The sequence below is a fragment of the Petromyzon marinus genome, chromosome 78 (genome assembly GCF_048934315.1).
Source record: "Petromyzon marinus isolate PM22_M1 ecotype Great Lakes invasive population chromosome 78, UKy_Petmar_22M1.pri1.0, whole genome shotgun sequence".
NCBI classification, from domain to species: Eukaryota; Metazoa; Chordata; class Hyperoartia; order Petromyzontiformes; family Petromyzontidae; genus Petromyzon; species Petromyzon marinus.
In genome coordinates, this window is record NC_133744.1 from 1,307,282 (window position 1) to 1,318,126 (window position 10,845).

The 10,845-nt window shown below is 39.7% G+C and overlaps 1 long non-coding RNA gene across 1 annotated transcript; it reads left to right on the top strand.

Moving 5' to 3' along the window:
* Positions 1 to 637: 637 nt before the first annotated feature.
* Positions 638 to 8,331, top strand: LOC142907400 (uncharacterized). The gene is made up of 3 exons (XR_012931000.1): positions 638 to 710; positions 6,334 to 6,398; positions 8,256 to 8,331. It is a non-coding gene; the product is annotated as an uncharacterized LOC142907400 (long non-coding RNA).
* Positions 8,332 to 10,845: the final 2,514 nt, after the last annotated feature.

Below are 10,845 nucleotides of genomic sequence, written 5' to 3' on the forward strand. Positions count from 1 at the left end.
TCTTGTCGCTAAGTTTAGAACTTTTACCATTGTACAAAAACGCCAGTTGTAATGTCCGATTGTCCCTGCTCTGCATTCGTTTTTTACGGTGGTCTTTGAAGCCCGGTAGAGATTTCCTCAGAATCTCATTAGCAGCCCTCTCCCCCCCCCCCTTCCTTTCACCGGGGTTTATTTGTTTTACCCTTCATGGCTACTTCATTGCCTGGTTTGGCTTGTGAGAGGCAGCTGCTGTTTGAGGAGTAGGGGTTCGAATCACCCCTTTGTGCCCCAAGCTACGCCCCAATCGATTATTTAAAATAAAATTGGCATATTTATTCTTAATATATACGCATTTTTTGGAAAAGGGGGATATATACAATAGTGTGTTGCAGAAAATGTGTGCAGCCCAAACTTACCTTCGGCAGTGCACTCCACCTTGACTTGAGCTCCACTCAGCGTAGCACCAAGTTGGACTCACGTTTAAGTGATGTCACCACTACCTGCTATGATTCTCCGAATGGACCAGATAGACTAACTGAATTTTGAACAATGCACTTTATCTGAAAACATTATACGGTCTTATTTCAGAAAGTAGCTAGTAATTTTTTAAATCTGTAAAATATAACCGAAGTTAGTTATGTCTGGATATGTTTTTGCAGTGACATACCGTTGCCCAAGCTGGATGTGACTTTAAAGATTGATGAACATATCTTCTCTGGCACCTTGGAGAGGTAAGAATTCGTTGTTTTTTTTCGAGAAAATTGTTCTGATGGCTGGTGTTGGTCCGTCCTCTGGGTCGTAATTATATTTCCATGAATAATTTATTCTGGAACCTGATTTTAAAAAACTGGATTAAAAATCCTTTTCATGAAGATGTTGTGTTACTGAGGAAAAAATGTGCCGCTTATAATTCTGAATGGACATAGAGGAAATCTGGCCTCACTATTCACTGGATGCTGTTGAAGCATCTGCCACTATACTATTGTGCAAGCGAAATCTATATCCCTATCCTCATTGCAGCTGGCATATTTTTTTATATCATTTATAGATTTCCTGAGCCACATTCCAATTCGAGTTCCTCAGTTTTGATTTATATGTGCAACTCATTTTACACTATTTCAATGATGAAGTAGGTGCTATTTATTTTTTGTTTCCTTAATCGTTCTATGTTTCTTTGCATTCTGACTTCCTTCTGCCGTTTTATATGGGTATATCATTCATTGAGCTACACGATTTTACTTTTTCAACGCTATGCACTGATCTCTGAATCTTGACCCACATTTTGCCCCATGGCCCTTGTCCAGTTAGGTTTCTTGAAGAGAACTTCGCTAATATAGGTCAATCTGTTCAACAGGTCTCTTCGAACGGGTGTTATTTCTTCCACCCTTAACGTGGCATCTGTAACTCCCCATCGCAAGAAGCAAAGCCTCAATATAGAGTTCTTGGTAATTTCTGTCCAAACTCCAATCTCCTTAAGCGACCTCTGGCTAATTGGATCCGGCAACATCTGTCCTTGAACGATCTGCTTGACTCGTTTTATTCAGGAGACGCTTAGTTAGGGTGGTAAAGGACCTGATGAAGTCTGTAAACCAGGTGTCAAGGAGTGGAGCAAAATGTAGATCAGGGTGTGGGAGGGTCTGATGGATGAAGAGGGTGGACATAAGTCCAAGAGCCGTTTATATCACGCATATATATGTATATTCTTTGGGTCTTTCGGTAAAGTCATGTAGATAGGTTCAAAGAGATTAACAAACAACTAAAACTACGACGTTTTTATTGCAACACAAGTGGTCGTCATCAGGAGGAGAGAAAATGGGGGTAAGCGTCCAAATTCAACTGTTTATAAAGGTTTAAAATGAGCGTAGCCCAATTGTTAGAACGTAGTAGGCGGAGCACAAGAACCGCGGAGCAGCATCAATGGGCGAGCGAAAGTTGTGAGGGGGCCGTGGCAGGATGAGTGGCGAAGATTGTTTTGTTGAGGGAATTTTTCTGAGATGGATGGTGGTGGGAATCAGGTTTTAGGTAGGCATCCGAATGAGTTGCTTTCCTGTAGACAGTGTCTTATTGAGCCATCTTGTTTCTTTTCGATTAGAACATCCAAATACGGTAGCTTGTCATCAGTTTGCACCTCCATGGTGAATTTGATGGCTGGGTGTATGGAATTAATGTGGTTGAGGAATTGGTTCAGAGCTGGTCGGCCACGTGGCCAGATGGCGACCGTGTCATTTACGTACCTCTCCCACAAGGACGGATGTAGAGTGGATGCCTGAATGGCATTTTTCTCAAATTTTTAATGAAAAAATTGGATACAACCAGAGATAAGGGGAATCCATTGGGGTGCCTTCAACTTGTTTATTACATGTTCCATTCCAGGTGAAGTATGTATTGGTGAGGCAGTATCTAACCAGGGCCAGTACATCAGCTTTCAATCCTTTTTTGACTAAATATTCAATAATTGCAATGGTGTTGGGCACAGGAACTTTGGGTGATCTGGCAAATTTTATGGCCTTCCAAAAATCCACAAAGCAGGTACCCCGCTCCGTCCCATCGTCTCCACCATTAAGTCACCCACCTACAAACTGGCCCGATTTCTGTCTGAGACCCTGCTTCCTTTCAGAGGCAAGACCACCTCAGCTGTACTTAACTCAGCTCACTTGGTTTCTCGAATCAAGGGACATCTCACTGTCTCCAGATGATTTTCTTGTCAGTTTAGATGTAGTCTCCCTGTTCACCAAGGTAACTGTACCTGACACCATTGCAATCATTGAAGACTTGGTCCAACAGAGACTGAATCCAGATGGTACAGATGCCATCCAGACATCCACCCTACCTCCTTACTTGTGGAAGAGATACGCAGATGACACGTTCGTCATCTGGCCACATGTCCTGCCAGCACTGAACCAATTTCTCAACCACATCAACTCCATACACCCGTCTATCAAATTCACCATGGAAGTGGAAGAGGATGGCAAGCTACCATTCCTGGATGTTTTGATCGAGAAGGGACGTGATGGCTCGTTGGGACATTCTGTCTGCAGGAAAGCCACCCACACGGATGTCTAACTAAAGCCTGACTCCCACCACCATCCAGCCCAGAAGAATTCCCTCATCAAAACACTACACCATAGGGCCCGTTGCATCTCCGACCAGCACCACCTAGCCAGTGAGCTAGAGCATGTACACCAAGCCTTAAGGATGAACGAATATTCTGACCGTACAATATGCAAAGCTCATAATAAGTTTAACACGTAGGCTTTTGCGACCAATATTATTCATAATAAAGGTTTTTGGGTTAGATCGCGTTATTTATAATTGTGTCGTAACCCGCCAACACCCGACACGGCCACTCAGCAAAAAAAGTGTCACGTTGACAAAAGACAAATAATTCACTAATTTAGCCCACCGGTGTGTTGAAGAGTGAATCCACAACATTTACAGTTTGAGTACGACGTTTCGCTGGTAAATACATCCAGCATCATCGGGCAATTCGCCAGAATGGTAAAGCCCTCGCTTGCTCCCGGTTTAATATAGAGCAGCAGGGTGACGTCATCATTTAACTCATATCAGGTGCAGTGATTAGAGGCGGAGGGGGGGGGTGTTGTAATTATATAATCGATTAGTAATCAGTCAATGGTTATAATTAGTAATGAGTTGTAGATTAGTGATTAGTTGTAATGTGTGTTAGTGATTATATGCTATGTTAGTAATCCGTTAATTAGTATGTGTTTCCCCTATAAGGAATTGTAATGTGCATTCATATTCTTAGCTCCCTCGGCAAAGCCACGCCGAAGTGAAACAACAAAACAACAAACATATATATTCTATTATTCTATTGCTTCCCCCCAACGTGACTCCACCGAAAGAGCCAAGAACATGAATCACCGCAGTCACGAAAGCTTTAAATCAAAATGTAACGTGTATTATTTAATAATACGCTTCCAGGCCGCAATATGCCTGTAGCTGTCAGAGCGATTAAAGTTATTCTTATTCCTCTCAATTTCAATGGATTTTCTAATTAGTCTTTGCCAGTAATAATTAGTTTTACACAACACTGCAACATTGTCAAAATCAATTGAGTGTCCTTGTTGACAAGCATGTTCTGCCACTGCCGACAGTTGTGTTTGAGATCATTTAATATTTCTCTGATGTTCTTTTAGTCTTACGCTGATGTTACGTCCCGTCTGTCCAATATAACATCTGCCACATAAACAATTAATCCGATATACACCTTCCGTTGATAATTTAGGTAATGCGTCTTTAGTGCAAGATACTAGTTTTTGACTTTTGTGTACTGTACCAAATCTTACTGTAATGTTTTGCTTTTGCAAAACACAGGCCAATTTGTCAGTTACTCCTGAGATATATGGAATTTTTATTGTTTTAACAATCTGGTCGCTTTCAGCAGTATTGCTTTGCGATCGTGATTTGGCATTCAGTGCTCTGTTAATTTGAGCATTATTGTAGCCATTCTGTCGTAGTGCGTCTTTAACGTGTTTAATCTCTCTCACTAGACTCTCACCATCTGACACTGTTTTAGCCCGATGTATGAGCATCTTGATAAGAGAAGATTTCTGAGCTGGATGATGATGTGATTCTGCATTCAGATAGGCATCAGTGTGCGTTTGCTTTCTGTAAACGCTGTGTGTTATTGTACCGTTTAGGCCATGTCCAAGCAAAATATCTAGGAATGGGAGTTTGTTATTCACCTCCATTTCCATGGTGAACTGGATGGGCGGGTTTTGTGCATTGAGATGATTTAGAAAATCATTAAGTGTATCTTTACCATGTGGCCAGACAACCAAAGTGTCATCCACATATCTAAACCAAAAGGATGGTTTTAATGTGCTCGAGGCAAGTGCTCTTATTTCAAAGTTTTCCACGTACAAATTTGCTATAGCAGGGGATAAAGGAGAGCCCATTGCTGCTCCTTCTTTTTGTTTAAAGAAATCCCCTCTCCATAAGAAATAAGTGTTATTTAAACAATGGCCAGCAAGTTTCGGAATATCTTTTGGTAAACCGGTATTCTTTACTAGTGTATCAAGTAATTTAAGCGATTCGTCCACTGGAACCTTAGTGAATAGAGAAATCACATCAAAACTTACCAGAATATTATCAGGAGTAAGTTTAATATCTTTAATCACATTCACAAGATGTTCTGAAATCCTCTCTTATCAAGACGCTCACACATCGGGCTAAAACAGTATCAGATGGTGAGAGTCTAGTGAGAGAGATTAAACATGTTAAAGACGCACTACGACAGAATGGCTACAATAATGCTCAAATTAACAGAGCACTGAATGCCAAATCACGATCGCAAAGCAATACTGCTGAAAGCGACCAGATTGTTAAAACAATAAAAATTCATATATATCTCAGGAGTAACTGACAAATTAGCCCGTGTTTTGCAAAAGCAAAACATTACAGTAAGATTTGGTACAGTACACAAAATTCAAAAACTAAATTATCAACAGAAGGTGTATATCGGATTAATTGTTCATGTGGCAGCTGCTACATTGGGCAGACGGGACATAACATCAGTGTAAGACTAAAAGAACATCAGAGAAATATTAAATTATCTCAAACACAACTGTCGGCAGTGGCAGAACATGCTTGTCAACAAGGACACTCAATTGATTTTGACAATGTTGCAGTGGTGTGTAAAACTAATTATTAGTGGCAAAGACTAATTAGAGAATCCATTGAAATTGAGAGGAACAAGAATAACTTTAATAGCTCTGACAGCTACAGGCTTAGTGCGGCCTGGAAGTGTATTATTAAATAATACACATTACATTTTGATTTAAAGAATTACTAATCTACAACTCATTACTAATCATAACCAATGACTGATTACTAATCGATTATATAATTACAATACCCCCCCCTCCGCCTCTAATCACTGCACCTGAAATGAGTTAAGTGATGACGTCACCCTGCTGCTCTATATAAAACCGGGAGCAAGCGAGGGCTTTACCATTCTGGCGAATTGCCCGATGATGCTGGATGTATTTACCAGCGAAACGTCGTACTCAAACTGTAAATGTGGATTCACTCTTCAACACACCGGTGGGCTAAAGTAGTGAACTATTTGTCTTTTTGTCAACGTGACACTTTTTTTGCTGATTGGCCGTGTCGGATGTATTCATTGGTGATTGCACAATATTTTTTCATGTGTGTGCGTGTGTGTTTGTTATCAAGGCATAAAGGAGGACCTGTGAATATGTTTTGGTTTTTGAGATTCCACAGCACATATCCTAGGGCAGTGCAGAGGCACTGCTATCCAGGAGTAACCCTTGCCCTGTGTTCAGGCTGATCTCCAACTTCTAACTTGTTATGCTCGTGTATTTTCCACAGATCTTTCGCAAAAAGTGACTCTAAGGCTTCACGACAAGGCCATTCAGTGGGGAATTTTAAGACTGGTGAGTCGTGACCATTTGACACCCATTTTTGGGTAAATAAAATCTAAAACGAATATGCTGTATTTGATAATGTGACACCTACTCAGCCTCCTTTACGTCTGACCACAATATAGGCCTAGGCCATCTGTGAGCTTACTCGTGTTGACCTGCTCCCACTCGCCTGAGAATGCGAACTCTAGTAATAGGTTTTTGCCCTTTTATCTGGCACAAAAACTGACACCTTTATACAAGGGATCATGTTTGCAATAACCACAACACAAGCAGTCAAAATGCAAACAAAAAGAGACAACTCTGATAATAATATTGGCACTGTCCTTGAATTTGATTGGTCCACACCCGAGACGGCTTTTCTTAGAGCCTCGTCTCCACTGGTGTTGGACCAGAAGACGCCAAAAGACGAACTCTGTTCTCAAGGTCCCATATCGTAGGGGTAATTATCTGAGATGTTCGAGAGCAAACACCACGTCAATGACAATTAATCTTGTATTTTGTTTCATTTTGGGCATTTGTTGTGGAGCCACATGATCATCTACTTTGCAAATGGCGAATGTTGATGTTGACAATTTTGAACTTTTTTGGAAAAAATGAATTTCTGTGCTGCAAAGTTCAGATTGTCAGGGTTAAGAAGTCCTTTCTGATGACAATGCTTGCAGGACATCATTGAGTCCCTCTCTCGAGTCCTGCTCTGAAATTTAACTAATAAATATGGGTGTATAAAAATAAATGAGGTGATTAGCAAAACGATATGTCATTGTAATTTCTCATGAAAACCGTGTGCTGGCAGGAGGCCAAACGAGAAATCTTTTCTAGTGGATGCAAGAAAGTCAAATTGAAATGCAAATAGAATTAACATCATAAAGAGACCTTCGACTGAACTAAAACGGCGTCTTCAACAGTAATCTTACATTGGAAGAATGAAAAATGACAAAAAAACCTTTTTTTTTTACATGTATAGTTGTCGATTGTAATGCAGAAACATATTTATTCTATGATAAAGCCAATGACTAGATTGAGTTCTCCCATGACATAATGGATGTTTTCTAATTAACATCAGTGTATTTAATTAAATAACGAACTTGTTATTTATGATAAGCTTGGCCGCTGCCAACTCTTGCATTTTTTTACATGCGATAAATTTGTATTGTCTACGTTTTTATTTTACCACCAGGCAATGTCGCATTGTAGATGGCATACATACATTATATTAAGGTGCCTATTGAGAGTGGATGAAATGGGAAATGACATCCCTCCAACGCTCTGTACGCTAGAAGTGATGTCACGTGGCATCCTTTGACCACACTGTCCTTTGCACCGAGACATTTTAAATTACTACAACATGTAAAAAAAGAGATTAAAAAATATAAATAAATTCTCGACAACTTCTTCAAACACCTGATTTAACGTTTTTTTTTGTTTAAAATGCATCCCTCCTTGGCACATATATATCGTTTAATTGTCCATCTCTCACATTTATTTAGTTTTGCTATTATAATTTCTTATGTCTTGGAGATGATACCAATCATATAAATACCATTTCTACTTCTCCAACCATCAATCTGTGCGCAGTTATTACATTTGTGTTCTTGTGTGGTGGAGTGATGGAAAGACTTCCACATATCTCTGTGCCCTCACTAATAAGGAGCAATAATCCTCTACATCAAGCGTTATTTAAAAAAAAAACGTGGTCATGATAACGTGTTTTTACGTGAAGTTTAAACAATGCCTTCTTTACTTTAAACATCATATTGTTGCGTTGCAAAATGTAAGATCTGTATTAAAAATACATCATTGAAATTAGTTAATTCGTCATACATCACTAAAATTATTCATTACACTTTTTTTTTGTTCCAATGACAGCCCACACCACGAGTTGCAACGAATTGAATGTGTCCATCCAGATGGATGTATTTCATATTCGTGGAACATTGAAATGGTAAGAATTTATCAAATCATTCTCAAGGGTTTTTTTTTGTCCTCATCATTCTCAGAGGCATCTTATGGATTCATATTCTTAGCTCTTTCGGTAAAGTCACGTTGAAGGGAAACAATAAAATAATAAAATATATATAAAACAATAAAATTCGCACGACGTTTCGACCATAACACAAACGGTCATCATCAGGTGTGAAAACCAACGACAAGAAACATTTGAAAGAAGTGGCGGTTTGCATTTCTTTACTTTTAAACGGCGTTTGTATTTATTTAAAAAGCCGTTAGCACCACGGGCAGTGATTTGGCAGTTTGTTTAGAAGGACGATTCCATCTATGTTCTGAAAAGAAGAGGGGGGAGACAAAAATTTAATGTATGCTGTCTGAAAGCCACCGTAAGCGTGAACAATCAATTAAGACCTGAAATGGTTTATCAAATCCTTCCAATGATTGCTAAGCCAGAATCCATCTTCTCGGTTGAAATTGTATCTGTGCTTGTATATGTGGATAGCCTCATGAACGAATCTCTCATGGTAGTCAGATGGCTTACAAAGAACCTCTGTCTTGGAGAAGTCAATGTCATGTGAGCCTACTGAATTATAACAATGTTCTGTCACGGCCGAGGTGTTGGTCCTACCGTGTTTAAGGTCTGCTTTGTGTTCACGAATGCAGTCCGAGACATGGCGTTTGGCTTCTCCAATGTAACTACTACCACAGAGGCAACTTAGTTTGTAGACACCAGGGTACTGTATGTTCGGAATCACATCTTTTACAGACGGAACCAGATCACGGATTTTATGTAATGTGTTGAAACGGACCTGGATCTTGTGTTTATTCAAGATTTTGGAGATCTTTTTTGTGATCCCCGCAATGTAGGGTAAAGTGATGGTTTTGAAAGGCTCCTCAAGAGGGTTCTTCTTCATGGTTTGAGTGATAGCTTTGCGGATTGTATAGTCAGAGTAACCATTAGCCCTAAGAGCTTGGTGTACGTGCTTGAGTTCACTGCTTATGTGTTCCTGGTCGGATATGCATTGGGCTCTATGGTACAGAGTCTTGATGAGATAATTCTTCTGTGATCGATGGTGGTGGGAATCCGGTTTCAGATAAGCATCCGTATGGGTAGCTTTCCTGTAGACAGAGTGGCTCATTGAACCATCAGGTCTCTTTTTATTAGGACATCCAAAAAAGTAGCTTGCCATCTTTTTCGACTTCCATGGTAAATCTGATGGCTGGGTGTATGGAATTGATGTGGTCGAAGAATTGGTCTAGAGCAGGCCGGCCATGTGGCCAGATGACAAAAGTGTCATCCACGTACCTCTTTCATAAGGTTGGGCGCAGATGGCAGTCTGGATGGCGTCAGTCTCAAATTTCTCCATGAAAATGTTCTTTGTAAGACATCTGGCTACCATGAGAGATTCGTTCATCAGGCTATCCACATATACAAGCACAGAGACAATTTCAACCGAGAAGATGGATTCTGGCTTAGCAATCATTGGAAGGATTTGATAAACCATTTCAGGTCTTAATTGATTGTTCATGCTTACAGTGGCTTTCAGACAGCATACATTAATTTTTCGTCTCCCCTCTCCTCTTTTCAGAACATAGATGGACTCGTCATTCTAAACAAACTGCCAAATCGCTGCCCGTGGTGCTAACGTTTTTTTAATAAATACAAACACCGTTTAAAAATAAATAAATGTGAACCGCCACTTCTTTCAAATGTTTCTTGCCGTTGGTTTTCACACCTGATGATGACCGTTTGTGTTATGGTCGAAACGTTGTGAGAATTTTATTGTTATATATATTTTATTATTTTATTGTTTCCCTTCAATGTGACTTTACCGAAAGAGCTAAGAATATGAATTACTGCAGTCACGAAAGCTTTAAATCAAAATCTTATGGATTGTTATTCTGATGGCCAGTTGTGGTGGTTTTTGGTCCTCTGGGTAGGAATGTATTGCTGTGACCCATTGCATTTCGAAGGATGATTATCAACTATTGAATTTCATGAAAATAGCTTTGATTCAATGAGTGCCAGGTTGCAGGCCACATACTAGAACATAGAATGAATCTCAAAATGTTTCATTGTAGAGATTTTGCAAATTCACGTAATTGTGATTGCAATAATTGGTTTTATGACGTATTCTTCATTCCAATGTATCAGTGTGATAGTAATATACTCATATTATGCAAAATAAAGTGAGTTTAACACGTAGGCTTTCATGACTAAGATTATTTATACTAAAGGTTTTTGGGTTAGATCGCATAAGTATGAATGTTTCATCTTCTTTGGTTCTTTCGGTAAAGTCACCACGTAGAATGAGAATAAAATAATAAATTGATAAAATAAAATAACACAATAATATTCTCACGACGTTTCGGCCACAACACAAGCGGCCTTCATCAGGTGAAGGGACGAGACTGTCTGGAGGACAGCGCTGGAGTGAAAAAGCCACGCTCAGATCGCGACCTTTAAGCTTAGAGTCGCGGCATGCCGCAGCTTAGAGTCGCTGTCCTC